Source organism: Neopsephotus bourkii, unplaced genomic scaffold, assembly GCF_033783945.1.
Source record: "Neopsephotus bourkii isolate Nb327-2 ecotype Australia unplaced genomic scaffold, CSIRO-AGI_Nbou_v1 NB_234, whole genome shotgun sequence".
In the NCBI taxonomy this organism is placed as follows: Eukaryota; Metazoa; Chordata; class Aves; order Psittaciformes; family Psittacidae; genus Neopsephotus; species Neopsephotus bourkii.
Genome location: NW_026900744.1, coordinates 6,235,900 through 6,253,325, shown reverse-complemented (window position 1 = coordinate 6,253,325; position 17,426 = coordinate 6,235,900). Strand labels below are relative to the sequence as shown.

The window sequence follows — 17,426 nt, the reverse complement described above, 5'->3', positions numbered from 1 at the left end:
AGGCAGCACTCCTGCAAGACAAGCCCATGACAGTCTCTATCTCTTGGCCAGTGGCTGCTTCCCTGCAAGCCCAGTGCCAGCCTCCTGTTCCAGCACCCCTCTCCCTCAGGTGCAACGGCCAGCAAAGGGGCTGTCCCTGCACTGGGATGGGGACAGCAAGTGATGCTGGAGCTGCTCTCCACCAGCCAAGCCTGGTCCTCATGCAAGGGCTGTGTGGCACTGGGCTCTCGCTGCAGTTTGGGGTTGTCCCTGTCCCCACCAGAGCCAGCCCTTGGTGCTGCCCCATGCCCACCAGCCCCATGCTAAGTCAGACCACGGTCGAAGCGGGTGCCGAGGTCCATCCAGCAGCTCCATGACCACCAGAGCAAGGGGTGGCCGAGCAGCAGCCAGAAGGGGGAAGGCTCTGGCTGGTGTTATTTACCTGGGACTAAACTCAGGCACCGTTTGCTAAAATAGAAGCCGGGCTTAAATTGATTCCTAGTGTCTATATTTCATGTTGAAAATTGGCTTGTAAATCCATGTTTTGATCTATGAGGGCCGTCTCCTTAAGAAAAAGCAAGAGTAAATGTGTAATTTCTCCCTTGACAGCACACGGCGCAGAGGCGATCCTTCTTCCCGCTCCCCTCCGTTTCGGGACAGCTCCACTCGTTCCGATTACCACTCTTTCTTCCTCGCCCCACGCCTTGATGTCTCCATTTCATTACCGCCCGCCCATTTATCAAGCTGTTACCGTAAGGGTGACTTTGCCCACTTGCATGTGGCAGCGGGGCCCGGCTGACACGGGGAGAGGGTGCCCCGGGAAGGGGGGGAGCAGGCAGGGCCCCCCTCTCCCTGCCGCCGCTGGATGGATGTTGTGGTGGAGGGAAGGCTGCATCATTACTGATGTGTAAATGATAAAGAAGCCTCCACATCCATCTCCCAACTGTAAATCCAGGGAGTGCTTTATAATCAAGCTACAGCGATAATAATGTGAAATTAGGTCTCTCTATCAACGGGAGGAGGCCTTTTAATCACGGCTTAAAGGGTGCAAACGCTGTTTATCATAATTGAACTGTATCCGGGCTAATTGTGGCCATATTTCACTGTCTAGGAGACAGCAGGCTGCCTGCTGACAGTGCCGCGTGCCGCACCGAGGGCCCCAAGCAGGCGGGCAGCGCTGCCCCGCTGCAGGCTCCTGCTGCAGGGGTGGGGATGCTCTGCTGCTCCCTGCCCCACCACCAGCACTGCCCAGCCCCGCTGCGCCCCATGGCAAAGCCATCGCTTGTCCCTCAGCGCCGGTCAGAGGTGCAGCTCCTCAGGGAAGGAGGAGCCCTCCTGGCTGATGGCTGGCAGCAGAAGAGGTGATGTCCCCACTGGAGCTATGTGCCTCCATAGTGTTCCCCTGGCCTCTCTTACGGCACCATTCCCCTCGCCACTGTGACAAACAGGGGAAGAGAGCTGGGTGTGAAGGAGGAGTGTCCAGGGCATGCAGTGACAGGACAAGGGGAATGGTTTTAAACTGAAAGAGGGGAGATTTAGATTAAATATTAGGAAGCAATTCTTTACTATGAGGGTGCTGAGGCGCTGGCACAGGGTGCCCAGAGAAGCTCTGGCTGCCCCATCCCTGGCAGTGTTCAAGGCCAGGCTGGATGGGGCTTGGAGCAACCTGGTCTAGTGGAAGGTGTCCCTGGCCATGGCAGGGGGTTGGAACTGGATGAGCTTTAAGGTCCCTTCCAACCCAAACCATTCTGTGATTCTAAGGAGAGGTGTCCCCAGCAACACTGGCTGGCACAGGGGCAGAGATGAGCCTGTCTGTGCCTTTGTCCTCTCTGCTAACCAAGGTGGCACCGATGGCTCTGGAAGTGCCCTGGAGATGATGGGTGTCCTGCCTGCCCAAGCCACAGCACCAGCTCCTGCTGTCACTTACACCAACACAAACCAGCCTCTCACCATCCTTAGGACCTGCTGTAGCCCCAGGAAACCAGCACCAGACCTTCCCCAGGAGCCAGCTCCCAGTTGTACCTAACAGGGAAATGGTGGCTTGAAAGACAGAGAAACCAAGGCAGGGAGAGTGCCACCATCTGCAGCCAAAGCACCCCTGGCCTGGTCTCCCATAGAAGTAACAGCAAAGCAAATCCTGGCCTCTAAGCTCCATCAATCCATGTCTTGGATGGGAAAGCACAGCCCTGGCTACTGCCCTTCACCACTCTCAGGCACCTGATGGCATCCTCCTTGTCCACAGCATCTTCCAGGGGCGGTGTGGGATGCTAGGACTTGGCTATTGCTCTGTATTGCTGCCAGGGGAACTGCACAGAGACCTGGGGGACCCCACGGCACCTCCTGGGACTCCCAAGCTGGTCCGTGAGGAGATCCTCTGGGACCACTGGCTGCTTCCTGAACCCCACCAGCTGCCTTCCCAAAGCCCCGATGTGCTCTCATGCTGAATGCCAGTGCTGGGAGCTGCCCTGGGCTCCGAGCTGCTGGCCTGTGAAGCCAGTGGGACCCCAGCAGGTTGGTGATACCTGCACAGGTAACACCGTCCTCACCATCCCAAATGATGCCATGGCCCTTTGGCAGCGGGAGCACCAAGCTTGTCATAAGTCATTTAGTGAGACTCATTCCAAATCAGTGCTAAGGTAAACACGCTTATTATAATTATCCATGTAAAAAAGAAAATCAACAACAGCAGAACAACTTTCTAATATGCAATTACAGGCATCTATTGATTTTACAATGTAATCCGCTGCGATTGATTTAATAACACAATTATAGGCTGGCTCTCGGGATATTAGAGTGGGAGATTTTCATAAACTCCAAAGCAAAAAACTAAGCGGCTTTTAAAACAACACAGTCAGATGGCTGTTTGGGGAATTATTAGCAATATGAAATCCTCTAAATCTGGCCGTTGTTACCTTGTGAAAGGAATTCCTATTACAAAAATGGCAACTGACAGCCTAAGAGAGCGCGAACGGGATTGCTCTGCTGCTCTTTCAGTGCTTAATCCATCGCAAAGGTGACCATGGGGCAGGGGATGGGTGGGATGGGATGCAGGCCGGGGGCCAGGGGCAGCCCTGCCCTCCTTGTGTCCCTGCTGTCCCCAGCACCCAGGCTGGCACCCACCAAACCCGTCCCATCGGGGTGCCCCTGTTGGGCGCGCAGAGGCCACCAGGGTGCAGAACCTCCTCATCCCTATCCCAGCGCACACCCGGGTCCCAGGGGCCATTGGGGTGCCCGCCTGTGTCCCCAGGCCTGCGCAGGGGGACAGGGTGACGGTGGCCCCATGTCACCGGCTGGCACAGCCCTGCGGGTGCTGCACAGGCTCCGCGCGCTCCCGCTCTCCTGGCGCTCGCTCCCTCAATGTATTCCTGACTTTATGGGCACATTTTTCTTGTCAAGCTGACAGGGTTGCTAAGTGGATTTCTCCCTGATATGCGGACGGATTATCACATTACTCCAATGTCCTACACAAACATATTACTTTATATTCAATAGCCCTAATGAATATAAACTGCTTTTTCTTTTTTGGGGGTGGGGGGTAATCTATAGATTTTTAATGAGGGCACTATTAACTCCCTCCTCTTTAAAACAGACTTAGGTGCAGCCTCTGAGTAGAAAATCAATGGTGTTATTGTAGGAATATTGTATATTGATATTGTAATAATAAGATGCAATTGATTTAGGGGTGTTGTGCAGTGTGTGTGAAAGGGGTCAGCCTGGGGTTATCCTGCCTCCTGCAAACAGAGGGTGGCTCTGTCCTGCCTCCCTGCCCCTCGCCTTGTCATGCTGCTGCGGAGCATTGCCCCATGTCCCCCCTGTGACCCACTGCAGCACTGCATGGCCTCGAAACCCATGTCCCAGCCCTCTCTGTGTCTTGACAAGCTCTTGCCGCAGTGACAGCCAAGGACAGTGGTATGGGCACACACATGGGGCGCAGGAGCCTCTCTTGATTAGGGCTGGAGTTTGCCCCCATTCAGCATCACTGACTGCCCTTGTCCTTGGAGGGGGACAGACATTCCCACCGCATTCCTCTGCCAGAATGGAGGCAGAAACCCCTCATCCCAGCCAGTGCACATCCTCCCTCTGGCCACTGCAAACCCAGGATGAGCTCAAGGATTCCATCAGCAGGATGCTTAGCCTGCAGCCCAGGTATGATGTAGGAATGGGGCTGCCAGGAGGAGCGATGCTCACTGGGGAGAGCATCACCTCTGCACACACCAGGCTCCTGCTGGCATTTCCCCTGCTTCTCCATGGGACTGGACCGTGCGGATGCCATTGCCACTGGGACTCAAAGGACTGAGCACCACCGTGACCACTGTGTGCTGGGCTGAGACACAGTGCAAGGAGCTGGGGGAGCTCAGGGCCCCCCTAAATGTGCTCATTTGGAGGCAGCCCCTCTGCACCTGTGCTATGGCCGGGAAGACGGATCACCCCCAGCCCGAGCTGAGCAGGTCCATATTTAAACTGTCCCCATGCTTTATGGGCTGTACAAGAACTGACGCTCAGGCGACGAGGGGCCATTTGTCAATGTTCTAATGGCAGATTACTGTTAATGAATAATATCACCGCTGCCTTTGTATAACAGCTTCCTGCAAAGCGGAAACCCTGACCGCTGCCCTCCGTCTCCTGCTGCTGACCCCGCTGACAGTAGGTGGCCTTGTGACCAGCAGGAACCATATGGTCCCCATGAAGCTCAGCCGGCATCCCCAGCAATAGCAAAGGGGAGCGCTGGGTGCTGTGTCCCCTCACTGGGCTGTGCTGCTCCCCACGAGCAGTCACATCCCCAGGAGGGGACAACCACCAGGGGCAATGAATGACAGCGTTTGCCTGGCACACAGAGCCAGAGACACTCACTCTGTTCATGCTGGAGATGGGAGGGAGCTGCGTCTGGTCCACATCCATCCCTGCCATGACATACAGGGCGAGGTGGGGTCACCGGGATGCCCAGCTGCAGTGGTGACAAGGACACGGCAGAGCTAAGAGCTCCCATCCTGAAGGTATCCATGGGGACACCAGGGATGGTCCTGCCAGGCTTCTCCCAAACAAATGGCCTCATAATGCTGCATAACGTGGGGCGAGGGGCTCCGTGTGCCCCGCAGAGCCGGCAGGTACATTAGGTGGAGCTGACAGCGACGTGTGGAATATTAAGAATAACTTACCTCATTATCTGCAATTACGTTACTGCCACACACCTCATTTCTTCATGAAGAAAAGGAAATTAGTTTTATATTGACTTCATCCCAGTGCCTCCCCTGCCTGCCCCACCACAGACAGCCCGCACGGGCTCTGAAGGGGGTTTGGACACAATCAATACTCATCCTGTCCCTACCTGTTGCTGTCCCTGTCCCTTGGGGACAGTATGCTCATCCCACCCTCTGCACACCGGGGTCAGTGAGGCCTCCAAGCGTGGCTCATCCCAGCAGGGAGGCTGGAGCTGGGAGAGCCTGTGTCTGGCAGCTTCCAGGTCCACAGGGAGATGACACCACCGGGTGTCCCTGGGAAGCAGCCAGGCAGACACAAGAGAGGGGACACATTCTTGTATTCCATTGTATGCCCTGGCACCTGCTTCCCCCTGCCCAGGCTGCCCAGTGTCACCCCATGCGTGATGGGATGCTTCCTCCTGTCCTCCATGCTTGGGACCACTCTCTATCGTGTCCCCACCGCGCTGGCACAGAGCTGGGTAGATGGGGACACAGAAGCCTTGAAACATGACATGTGCCAGCCCTCAGGCCGCTGCATGGCCTGGCACAGGTGATGCCATATGCAGGGATCCCAACATCTGGGGCATCCAAACTCGAAGGGATGGGCAGCTCTCTCACAACATCCCCACCGGTGCACAACCCCAAAGGTCGCTGATGCTGCTTGGGCTGAGGGTGGCACAGGGTGTGCTGAGCCCTCGGTTTGTCCTCCATCCCTGCGACTGTCCCCACACACCCAGCATCCCAGTGGGCATCCCTGGGCAAACAAAGCGAGCGCTGCCACCGCCCCGCTCCTGGCTGCAGCCTCTCACCGGCCGGGAGGGAAGGGGAGCGGCGTGCGTGGCGATACAGGGGAAAAAGCCAATTTCATCTTTATTAGAAGGAGATTTCTCTTTTAGTAATAAGCACACTTCAAATAATTAGCGTGTTTTACGTAATAATGAAATTATGGAAATGCAGGCCACTTATTCAAACAAGTCACCATTACCATATTTTTAAATATTAGACTTAATTAGAGTTTATCACTTCAGAGAAGTACGAGGAGTGGAGATTTTTTTTTCCTTTACAAAAAAAATCCTCATAAAGTGTTTATTAAGAGCGGGTAAGGAGGGGATAATGATCTGTTTGGAAATTAAGGCAATCAAACATTTAATGCTCTGCACTCCTGTAGGCAAAAGCATTCAAATGAGTCAATTATACATCCATTATCCAGGCACGATTAAACAAGGCAGGACGGGGAATTTGTCCTCCGCATCATGCGATTGTCGCGAGGACTTATGTCCACTTAAAGGCAGCTAATAAAACACCAAACTTAAGGAGAGCAAGGGAGGACTGAGAGGAGGGAAGACAAGGGAAGAGAGGCAGTGGGTCAACGGGACCGTGGAGGGGCGAGGGTGGGAGGTGGGAAGGATGGAGCTGTGTCTGCATCCTAGCCCTTCATAAATCAAAGTAATTAAGTTAACATGAAAATCAACTTCACCATCCCGTTAAATTACAGAATTTGCATATTAGGGCTCAAATGAAGTAGGTAGCGGGCGAGGGGGCTGGGAGGGAATGGAAGGGGGGGTGCAAGAGGAGGATGAGAGGGACCACGCACCAAAAAGGGAACCATTTATTATGGTGAATAACTAATTTCAGAATTTATAGCTCTGGATTTTCGTTCCCGTGCCATTTATATTACAGAAGGAAATTAAGGGGCGGGCAGGAGGCTGGCTGGACATCTTTCTGCGTTATTGCTTGTCTGCCATTTGCAAATCATTATTAATTGTGGCCCGTGTCACTGGTGCAGCAGGGCAGGGTGCCTGGACAGCCGGAGCAGACACACATATCTCTTCATCAGGACCCCAGCCGCTAGCCCTGGAGAGCCAATTACCCCTCCCTGATTGGTATCAGATAAGGAGGGAATTTTTACAAATTAGGGAATAAATAGAATTTCCACACGTGGAGCAGGGAGGGCTTGAGAGGCAGTAATGAAAAACGATACATCACCATCAGCCAGACAACCCTATTCATACGCCGATGCATTACGCTCACTACTCATAATCCCGCCGAGTGACAGACAGCCGCCGAGCCGGAGGGGAGCGCATCCCGCCGGCCAGCCCTTTCCCAAGCATGGCCTCCAGCTTCCAGCACCCTCGCTGCAGCCCACGGAGGTCTCCCATGCTGCAGCCTTTGCCCTGGCCTTGCAGGGTGCACACCGAGTGCTTGGCATTGGTTCTGGCCAAGGCGATGCTCCGTGGAAGCCATCACTACCCTGCTGCCCATAGGAAGAGACCAGCAGGATAAGCCTCCAAACTTGGCCTTGAGTTTGGTGGGTTAAGTCAGCAGCCAGGCACCCTGCTGCACCCCAGCCTCTCACCCAACTCCTGTATCCCTGCAGCTAAAGCACATATGCCCAAAATTATCCAGCCCAAACACTGCCCTCAAGAAGACTCTCCCCTCCCTTGGTGGGTCACGGCAGTACCCTGCTGTTACAAGATCCCTACCTAACTTCCAGGGAGGATTTGCCTTTTTCTGCTATTCAACCCCAAATTGGTCCCATGCCTCTGAGCTCCGCTGCTCAGTCAGCACTGGGTCCCTCCATACCAGCGGGGTCCCTGCGTTACTTTGTGAGTGGTGCTAGAGCTTGAGGACAGCAGCACTGTCACTGACCAGCCACAGGAGCAAAAAGGATGCTCCATTGGGAATAAGCTTGTGAGTCTGCCTGATGGGGGTTTTCAGACCCCAGCAGCTCCCTGTGGCAGCACAGTCCTTCGCCATGGCTGCGACAAAACTGGATGGCCTTGAGGACTAACAGTGTCCCCGGCACAAGGTCCTTGGCCTTGGAAAGAGCAAACCCTGGGAGCGTGAGGACCCCGCTGACATTCGGAGCCCAGCCTGCACCGTGCTCCCCAGCATCAGAGCCACGTGCCTCTGTGCCCGTAATCAGGTCTCCCTTATGACAAGCACGTCACTAAACAAAATGCTCGGCAGGAGATCAATCTCGCCTGTAAGTCACGCAGCCTTTAATTTATTCAGCATACACTGCCGCTCCGCCGCTGCCTCCTGTAATTTATACCGTACACTGTCGTGTATTATTTAACTCGCCCCCGTGTTTTACAGCTCGCCTCAAAGTCGCTGTGCAAGGGAAAGTCATGGCAGGGCACTGGTGAGGTGAAGTGGGATGCAAACTGACCCCTTGCTCCGGGGATGGTACAGCACCCAGCCTGGCTTGGGGACAAGGGGACAGTGACAAGGTCCCATGGAAGTTGGTGCTTCGGGACCCTGCAGGTGGGAATGGCAATGGGAGCTCAATGATGCTGCAGGAGGATCCCAGCAGGAGTCCAGTAAACCACAGGCTCCACCACTGGTGCTCCCTTAGAGGAGGACAGCATGGTGGATACAGGATGCCTGCCTGTTGGGGCTGGGCTGCCTGGGGAGACCCAGCTGGACCTGGGAATGGGACAAGGCAGAGTCGCTCTCAGCATCCCTCCTCCTGGCTGTGCTGGGTGCAGGGATGGCCAGGCCTGTCCCCTTCTGCAACACGGATGGAGGGTCCCTACCCACAGGTGCTGCCTCAACACAGAGATGCTCAGCAAAGTGGGAGCCCCATGGGTGGCTCAGCAGATGGAGCAGCATCTCCTGGCCTGGCCTGACTGTAGGGCTGCAGGCAGCTGTGGGCAAGGGAGGTGAGCAAGCAGCAGCACTGCCAACGTGCTCCATCCCATCAGTACCAGAGCAAGAGAGAAGTCCAAGGGATGGAGAGGAGTGGGGAAGCTGCTCACAGCCCATTACCACCATGGCTCTGCCTTTGCCCTGCTGGCACAGCCAGGACCATCTCTGCCACTGGAGCTGGTCCCTGAGGATTCAGGGGATGCTGGTGGGAGCAGGCAGCCCTGCCAGGGTGGTGGGGCACAAGACACACAGCAGCAGCAGCCAGCCCCTGAGAGCAGGAGGGAGGTCCTACCCCAAAACTGGGGTAAGGACTGGGGCTAGACTGGGCCGAGAGATGGCTGATGTGGCTGCTCAGAGCAGCTCACCTAGAGCTTGTCTTTGGCCGTGCAGCTGGATGGAAACAGTCAGTGATGTAGAGCTGGATCTCCTCCACAGGGAAGGTTAAAACCTCTGTTCAGTGTAAAGTTGCCATATCTAAGCGCTTATGATCATGATATTTATGGCTATTTTATTCCAGGCCGTTAAAGGCAGCAGTAGTTATCCACAGATAAAGGGAATTCAGCTCCCCTGATGACTTTTCTCCCCATGCTGAATGCATACTTGGCCGGAGCTGGGTGCTTATGATGCAGGATCTCACCACATGGTCCCTGCCAGAGCCAGCACCAGGGCTGGGCACACAGACACTTAGCATGGCTGTGTGGGAGCTGTGGGGACACATGCAGGAGATACTGCACCAGTGTAGGTGTCCCTGCCTCCCATATCCCCTCTGCATGCTGCCAGGCCCTGCTCTGATGGAGGGTTTATTTAGGGCAGCAGGAAGCCAAACTGCTCTGGGGCTTTGCAGGGCATTTAGAGCCCCACACATCTCTCACCATCAGCCAGCCATTGGCTCTGCTCCACATCCAGCTCCTGACACCCGGTCCCACCACTGGGATTGGGAACCTAATTAAGGAGAAATTTCAAGGGAGAAATGATAGAGTTGATAAAGCCGAGTTTCTCCTGCCTGTGAGTGACACGAGATGTCAGAGAAAGGAAATAAAAGGCAAGGATGCAATTCCAGTGCCGCTGAGAGTGTGTGGCGAGTCCTAATGGAAAGTTCTCCTGCTCTTTAAAGCTTGGTCAGATGGCCTAGTTATTGCTTTAAAAGGACCCAGAATCAAACTGTGGCGCTGCACTCGGAGCCTTCAAATAAAGGGAGCTGTGTTTCTGCAGGTCCAGCTAGGCAGAGGCAGGTGATTACACAGAGAAGGGCAGGTCTCTCTATCTTGGAGGGAGACCTACCTATTTTTAAACATTAGCTCCAAATCAGCAGCTCACCTCTTTGTCTCACACAAACCCTCTCTCGCCTTCTGGAGGAGAGATCAAACGCCAGCCCTGCTGCCATTGTTTCTCACCCAGCGAGATGGATGCGGGACTGTAATCTTCCCACAAAGCCGCACGCTTCAAAGGTATCAAAAGTGCTTATTAAAAAGTCCTAGGAAACTAATTTAATAACATCCCAAAGGGCTGGAAAAATCAGCACCAGCAGCTCAAAATATAACCTTGGGCCCCATTCAACACGACTCTGTCTGCAGGGCGCTTTGGCATGCAGACCTGCCCCGCTCCCCACCATGCGACCACCCCAGTTGCTCCTGACCGGGATGCAGGAGCATGAGGGACCCTGCCCCGATGGCACTGCTAGCACAGATTGCGTGGGACTGTGTCCCCACCAAGGGCACTGCTGGGCCAGAAGCATCCACACACGGTGGGAACAGGGTCTGTCCATCTGCCCCGGCTCCACTGCTCAATTCCTCTTTGAAGTCATAGAATCACAGAATGGTTTGGGTTAGAAAGGACCTTAAGATCATCCAATTCCAACCCCCTGCCATGGGCAGGGACACCTCACTCTAGACCATGTCACCCAAGGCTCTGTCCAACCTGGCCTTGAACACTGCCAGGGATGGAGCATTTACCACTTCTTTGGGCAACCCATTCCAGGCCTCACCACCCTCACAGTAAAGAACTTCCTCCTTATATCCAATCTAAACTTCCCCTGTTTAAGTTTTAACCCATTACCCCTTGTCCTGTCATTACAGTCCCTAATGAAGAGTCCATCCCCAGCATCCTTACAGGCCCCCTTCAGATACTGGAAGGCTGCTATGAGGTTTCCACACAGCCTTCTCTTCTCCAGGCTGAACACCCCCAACTTCTGCAGCCTATCAAACCAGTCAGAACCCTGCACCATCCCAGAGGCAGGATTCCAGGCTTGCCTCTGACACATGAAAAGCACTGTGCAGCTTTGGCTGGCATCTCAGCGGCTGCTGGAGCTTTGTGCAGTGCTCACCCAGAGTGCCAGGCTGAAGGAGCCGCATGGGTCCTCAAGCTGTGCCAGGGGAGGTTTAGAATGGATATTAGGGAAAACTCCTTCACTGAGGATGGTCAGATATTGGAACAGGGGAAACGGTGCAATCACCATCCCTGGAAGGGCCCCAAACCCATGCAGTGACGTGGTTTAGTGGTGGGCTTGGCAGTCCTGGGTAAAGGTTGGACCGGATGATCTTAAAGGTCTTTTCCAACCGAGTTGATGCTCTGAGTCTGTGAAAACAGAGGGTTGGGCTAGATGACCTATGAAGGTCCCTTCCAACCCAAGCTATTCCGTGATTCTGTGGTGCAGCCGGGGATGTCAGTCAGACCTTGCAAAGCCACCTCAGTGAGACCTGTGTGCTGTGTGTGAGGCAGACCGGTACACGTGCCCTCCCACCGACACGTACATGCTGCACGCACGTGCTCGCAGCCACAGCGGCCCCGGAGCCCATGGTCCCAGGCACCATGCGGTACCCTAGGGCTGTGTCCTGTCTGAGCGATGCAGGCTCCCACGGAAAGGGGCAGGGGATGGAAATTAACGCTCCAGCCTCCCTCTCGTCCTGCCCATTAGTGGGGCTGTTTTACTCCGGATCATTAAATATGTATATCTTATTACACGCCTTGTTACAGTATTGAGCTCTATTGACTGATAATAAATTCCAAGCATCATCCTGGTCATAAATTTATCTGGAGATGATGAAGACTCAATATTCTAGTCATGCAGATAATATGATAGGGCCTTAAAAAAGATCATTACATTATATGCCAAAATTAAAAGTGAAATACACTTTATTAACACTGTTTCCACACTCAGGGCCATTACTTGTTAGAACCCCGTCTTCCCTCCTACCCACCAACACACTGCCCCTTGGGTGAGATGAGGCAGAGCTGCCACAGCTCTACCCTGACAGAGGGGTACAGGGGTCACACAGGCAGTCACATCTTGACCCCAAGGATGCAGGGCCTTGCCTGGTGCAGCATCACTGCCCTGCCCATGGGCAAAGACCTCTGAGCATCTCTACATGTCTCAAGAAATCTGTGCCTTGTGTGGCTTGCTGCCTGCAGCAGGCCCTCAGACTTAACCACCAAAAGGCAGCTTCAGGTGCCCTGGGAATGCTGCCCACCCATCAGGGTTAATCCAATCGCTCCCACCAAGCAGCATCTCACCCCAGGTGCACTGTGGTGTGGCACAGGCAGCTGGGAAGCAGGGGTAGGATGTGGGTGCACTGGGTATCCCCTATGAGAGAGGAGAGCTCCCAGTGCCCTGGTGCCAGGATCACTGAGCTGCCCCTTGCCGGGACAGTAAGGGCTGGAAAGCCCCCGGCAACACTCCCTAGGGATTGGGGCTCAGCCCCCTCCTCTCGCCGGCCCTCCAAAGCCATTCTCCTCCTTTAATAAGGAGGTCACCACCATTTAAACTCCATTGATGAGGGCAGGCAGCTCGTGCCCCTCCTGCCCGGTGGGGCCAGCCTGGCCATGCTCCTGCCTGTGGATCAATGGCACACAGCAAGTTTAAAGTCCCACTTCCCTCTGCCACCTTCCTCTCCATACGTGCAAGGTGAAGAGCTCGGGGGGGGGGGGGGGCCCCCCCCCACGGATCGATGCCGTGACACAGATCGGCTGCCGGGTAAAAACAATCGCAGATCAGATGGAAACCGACTTCTTCTTGTATCTGCCTGGCTCTCGGCGGGATGGATTGGCTGGAGAAATCCGATGGCGAGAGGAGACAAAGGGGGAGGCGATGGGGAGAGGAGGAAAGGGCTGATAATGCTCCTGCCACGGCTGCTCTAATCTGTGACAGCCCGAGGATTTGCTGAAAACCATTATCACATTGCTCTCCCTTCTCTTGTCCCTGATAAAGCCCTCGCTAATCTGTTTGTTGCAGGTATCGAACGAATGCATTTAGCGAAACAAGGGGTGTGTGTGCGCAACCCTGCCTGCGGAGCAAACGGGTTTTGCCTGCCCCTCTGGCCTCGCTGGGAGGCCACTGGGGAGCAGGGAGGGCAGGGATGGTTTTGGGCGCAGACTTGCTGCAGGTGCAGGCTCTACCCTGTTGGGCCATGCAGAGCTGCTGTGCTGGGCACAGGAGAAACATCAACACCAACCACTCTTTGCAAGTTTTGCATCGCTTTTCCCTAGGCACCATGTTCCCTCTTGGTAACACAACTTGCAGAGGGTGACGAGTGAAGCCCTGGGGCCGGTGGGTGATGTTGTGGATGCGCCACGGCACATCCCAGCCTGGAGCTTTGCCGCAGCTCACTGCACACCCAACCTCACTCCCATGGGGCAGAGCAGCTGAGGTGGGGACGCACAGTGTGCCCATGCCGTGGGAATGGCTTCCCAGCCCTGTGCTGGAGCCTGGCTCGGCTCGCGCCTGCCTGTCCCGGTGCTGACCTTGTCCCTCCCCTTGTGAGAGGCTCTTTCTCTGGGGAAGAGAAGATAATTCAGTGGCTGTGAAAGCCCAGACCTGGGGCTCCCGCAGCCGCCTGTTACAAACAGTTCTAGTGGAACATTAATTATAGTAATTTAGCCGTGGAACACTAACTGCAGCCAGTGCAATAGCATTCAGTACATTAGTGGCTATAACCCACTCCTTAAAAAAGACATTTGGCTACTGACAGCTGATAAAATGAGTTGTGAAGCATAACCAAAGGGGGGGGTGGAAAAAAACAGAAGCGTGTTGGGAGTGAGCTGTGGGGCAGGAGGATGGGGGGACATGTGGGGAGGCACGGGGGTTGCAGGCAGAGGGGCAGGAGGAGATGGGGGGCCCTCCTGCTCTGCCGTGGGCTCCGAGTGCCGTGGGCAGGGCTTGGCGAGGCAGGGGGCTGTGTCTCGGCAGTATGTCAAACAGAAGGACATTTCCTTCTATCTCCCAGCCGCTGCCCCAGGGCACAATCCACCTACATTCAATCTTTACTCCACTACACATGTTTCCTTTCCAGCCTCGGATTATTTTTTATCATCAAATTACCGTGGCGATAAGATGGAGTAGATGTGATCGTGAGCAGAGCTCCTGCCCTCCCTTCTCCCCTCCTTCCCCAGCATCCCTCCTTCCCGCTGCCACCCCCGGGCTCTGAGCAGGAAAGGGGGTTATCCAAATGTCAGGGGGTGAGGAGAGGCCCCTCGGCAGCAGGATTCACCTGCCTGAGTGCAGTCAGGATGTGGATGCCACAGTTTGGGTGCCCATGGAGCTTGCAGGGTGCCCTGCTGCGGTGCGGGACCCATCAGCAGTTGCAGCCAAGCATCTGCTCCCTGACTACACCTGGCACTGGAGGTGTGACAGCCTGGTGACAGCGGGGACACAGGGAACCCTGGTGCGGGGTGGCCAGGAGAAGCGTGGCTGGGCTGTTACAAGCCCAAGCAGCACTGCAAGGCCTTGCTGTGATGAATCCTCTGCATCTCCTTGTTTACTCCAGCCTGCAACAAATGAGTCCCTGCCCATCCAGGGATAGCTCATCCGGAGGAATGCTCTTTCAGGCCTCTCCCTCTAATCCCTATTAATTTAAATAATGCTCGGCCACTCTTCTCGAGCTATTTATTATTTATCAGGTTTGTTTATTTGTAGCTAACAGGTAGCGCTCAGCATGCGTCCCCAGCACGGGGACAGGGGCCGTTCATCACACCCGCTCCCCCGCCATCCACCATCCGTCAATTACTCCTGCTTCCTTTAATTAGTAATGAGGACTAATATCTCTGCCTGGGATGGTGGCTGGAGCGGAACTTCCCTCCGGTGGCATCCGAGCAGCACCAGGGAGGGAATGAAAAATAAATACTTGTACCAGCCAATGCTGATGCTGCTCCCGGATGGGGAGGGGAGCTCACCAGCCCCATGCTCCCCTTCCCAAGGAGGGTCTGGTCTCTTCCAGCTCTCCCTGTACGCCAGAGGCCTCTACCCAGCAGGATGCCAGCCAGGTCCTGATCCATGGGTGCCCTTTCCCACAGGGCAAGGTCATCCCAGACCATGGAGGGTCCCCTGCTGAGCCCCAGCTGCTGAGCTCCACGTAGGTATCAGCAAGGGGAAGCCTAAATTAAATGCCCATTAGAGCCTCTGGCCTCGCCTGGCGGTCCTGGAGAGCTCTGTATCAGAACATGCCATCCAGAGGCAGCCTAATAGCGAAGGCAGCGCATGATATAAATCAAAGCCCCTTTGATTTATTGACTGGGAGAAGTTTTTACACGATAGCCCATTAAGACGGACGGCTCTGTTTACAGCCAGGCCATCTAGCTATAGGGACCCTGAACTGGATGGTGTGTTTTGCTATTGCTCTTCAGGCAGACATCTCATTAAGGGGAACGGCATATGGAGCTCTCTGGATCTATACTTCACGAGTCCTGAGGGAGGCTTTTACCATTTTTAATAAGCGGGCAAGGTTAGCAAACCTGCAACGCGGTGACCTCCCCTCCCGTGCGATGGATCTCCCTGAAACACACAGAGCTGGACTCACCGGGTGCGTGCGGGACTCCATAAATCACATCCCTGCTCCCGGCCAGGGAATGGCAAGGGGGGTCCGGACCACGGAATGCTCTATCCGAAACGGGGTGGCTGAACACACTGGGAGCAGGCAGCTCAAACACACCCGGTGGAGTAGCGTGGGGCGTGCCTCTGCCCATCATGGGGTGATGGGTGGCACGTGTGCGGCTCAGCCAGCAAAGGGGCTTATAAGGAGAGAGTGTTAACACCATAGCTGCAGTGCAGGAAACGAAACCCCTAGCTGGCGATGGAGGGGGGATTATTCTGTATTCAGTAACATGGCTGTTTAGGAGAACAAGTAATCTCTGGCAAAGACCTCCGGCTCTTCCCCGATCTGATAAAGCCATGCAGCCTACAGGCAAACTGGCCCCTGCGGGGCTCCTGGGGCTGGATGCAGTGGGCTGGGGCTGCTGGGGCTGGAGGAGGAGCGGGGAGGCAGGCAGGCACACTGGGTGTGGGGTGGGGAGACACAGGGCAAGCAGGTCACCCAGGATACCTTTCTGAAGCAAAAGGGCTTGTGCAAGGTTTGGGTGCAGCGCTTACACCCCCAGGTACAGCAGTGCAGACACAGGGTCCAATGACAGTGGGTTACGCTCCATCTCTTCCAGGCCCAGGTACATGGTTGTGTACCCACTTGCTCTGCAAGAACAGCAATGTGGCTCCTGCCCATCAGCCAGCCCTTAAATCCCTGTTTTTCACTCCTGTGTACCACCTGAGCACTATAACCATCACCAACCTTTAGCATTTAACTTATCTAAAATTCACACCATGGAAAAACCTGACAGGAAAGCAGTAGACTGAGAACGTCATTGTTTCCTTTTGAGAAGTTTTGTCTGGCTTTGGTTGGGAATGAGGGAAGGCAGAGGATGAACAGACAGACCTGGTGGCATATTTGGGTCTTTTTCCAGCAATTCTCTCACAAACAGTCTGAGCATCTCTGAAATGAAATTTTGTAGGCGATTAGCTCACAATGTGAACTTAATTGCTTTTGGTATTTAAAAAACCCCATTAAATTAAATGGCCGAGATATTGAGGCTTAAGCAATGGCTGCTTCCACTGCACAGTAACTACCAGCCTCATTACTGGGATGCCAAATTCAGCGGCGGAAGGCACAGACCCATGCGACGTGACCAGTGGCGGCTCTACCGCTGCCTCCCAGCACACAGCCTGTCAGCAAGAGGATCATCAACAGCAGCGAGAGGATGGCTCAGAGCAAGGCTGGCCTGGAGCAGCAGCCCAACAGCTCCTGCTTCCCCAAAGCATCCTTGTTGGACCAAATGGCCCAAACCTGGGCATCTGGAAGCCAAGCAAATATTTAGCTCCTTTGGCTTAATGGGAGGAGTGGCTGGAGTGGAATAGTCCCATGCTGCAGGGCACCCAAGTCCTGCTCTGGAAGGACACTGATGTCCACCAAACCAGTCTGGTCCCCATTTCCTGGGGATCCTGCAGAGCAGTGGATGTGCAGCTCCCACAAGTGACTATTAAGTGATGGCACCATTTATCCCTAGGGACAGCTCCAAAGCCGGTACCTTGCACCTCTTTATGCCATCACTACGCAAAGGAGCTCTCCTCACCACAGAGCCCGCAGCACTGCCCTGCTTTGCGCTGAGCGCTGTAATACAATAGAGCAGCCAACGGTAGTGCTTTCACCTTACTTTACTTGTTTGTTTAAATTATTTACACTCCTCAGATGCAAGATTGCTCTCCAAAAGGAGCATCCTTTTGGCTGCTGCAGCTTTAAAATGACTTGCATCCATCACTCAATCGCTTTCAGGTCAAACACA

The 17,426-nt window shown here is 54.7% G+C and overlaps 1 protein-coding gene across 2 annotated transcripts in view; it reads right to left on the bottom strand.

Moving 5' to 3' along the window:
* Window positions 1–17,426, bottom strand: part of ERI3 (ERI1 exoribonuclease family member 3) — a 130,539-nt gene that overhangs the window by 1,869 nt on the left and 111,244 nt on the right. The window lies entirely within an intron of this gene.